Here is a 1770-nt window from a genome sequence, read left to right as displayed (position 1 = left end):
TTTTTTGCTTTCCTGTCCAAATGGGTTTGTGGGGGGGGGGGGGTTGTGTTGGGGTGGGGGGTTCAATCATGTAGCAGCGTAATGCTTTTTAAGCGGTGGTGAGGGCGGTATTTGCAGTGGCGTGGGATCTTTGTACCCGTTAAGTTTTCCATTTGATCCTGTAACTTTTTCTTTCTTTACTTTTCTTGTTCTCCCTTGCGCCCATTCAGCACCTGCACATCATTGAATCCAGCACCTAGTATTTGTTTGATTACATATATATATATACAGTATATATATATTTACGTGTAGTGTTAAGCTAAATGCAATTGATGGCTGGTTCCATTTTGCTGCCGTACTATAACTGAAAATAGGAAGATAAAAGACAAGTGCAGACACTAGAGAGGGGGACCCGAGATCATACATCATACATGATGTACAATGTCATCATACAACACATTATGACATCAATGTACACGTCATACAACACATGATGGCAGATTACACTGTTGCATTGTCGAGTAGTGGAACGATGAAAAAAGAAACAACTATATATGAAATCATACTATGATTAAATATCCATAATATACTATGAAAGGTATTCATAGTGTATAGATATTGCAACATGGAATTTATATAGATATTTACTCTCATGCACACGTATGTATGTATGTATATAAATATACTGCATGGTGTGTATGTGTTTACGCATTACACAATGACATACTTGAAAGAAGTTACTTTGTTTTGCACTTTGCAGAGGCCTTTGGTTCATAGGTTTAGAGGCAAAAACATGTTGTTTGCTCAAGTCAAGTCTTCTCATGGCCTTTAATTGATAGCTGACCGATTGTTGAAGATGTGTGGAATGAAAATGGGGGGTTACATGACTCTAGATCTGATCGCCTCCACAAAGTCGATACCCTGCAAGCAGCACAAACATTGTGCAGTGAATTGTCGGTCCTCGTTGAAGGATTTCATTGTAGTGCGTTTGGCCATTACTGATTATATATCTCGCTGGCTTTGCTTGATATTTATGATTCTCTCTCTAAAGATTATTTATGCTTTATTTGTGACAGTGAGAGAAAGGCGGGAGAGAGAGAGGGGATGACATGCAGCACATGGCCTCAGGTGGGATTCGAACCCGGGCCGGCTGCAGGAGGGACTGTAGCCTTATTTATTTATACCGGTATGTGCTCTTACCAAGTGAGCCACCTGGTAAGCTGCAAGTGCCCCTGCTCGATAGTAAGGATTGTCTATTCATTTGGGCTTTTTTTCCCCCGTTGTCTAGAGCAGTGGTTCTCAACCTTTTCAGGTCGCGACCCCCAAAATAATCATATGTTAACTGGGGACCCCCCACCCTGACGAGCACTAAGAGTTGAGGCATTACATTTTGTATAACACGGTTCTATTGTGAAAATAGCCGATCTACATGCTCAAATGTGAACATGTAGCTCGGCTATTTTCAAAATTTCTGCCTCTAATATTTGTCCATTTTGCCAATGTTTTATTTGTCAGTTTAGAGGTATTAAAAAGTCTTTAAATTGTCACTTTAGAAATGTGCAGATAAACTCTATACTCTTAAACATTATGTTGGTTGTTTACTGTTGAGAGAGAAAACAATGTTGAACATTAAGTTAATGATCTGGGGACCCCCCAAAATCATTTGGGGACCCCCCTGGGGGTCCCGACCCACAGGTTGAGAACCACTGGTCTAGAGCAACAACAAAAACAAACTTTTGAGAGAGAAGCGCAATTTCTGTTACTTTGCTGCTATGCTAGAAAGTTAATCCC

The sequence above is a fragment of the Nannobrachium achirus genome (assembly GCF_963921795.1).
Source record: "Nannobrachium achirus genome assembly, chromosome: 12".
Classification (NCBI taxonomy): domain Eukaryota; kingdom Metazoa; phylum Chordata; class Actinopteri; order Myctophiformes; family Myctophidae; genus Nannobrachium; species Nannobrachium achirus.
Note: the sequence above shows the minus strand (reverse complement) of the source record.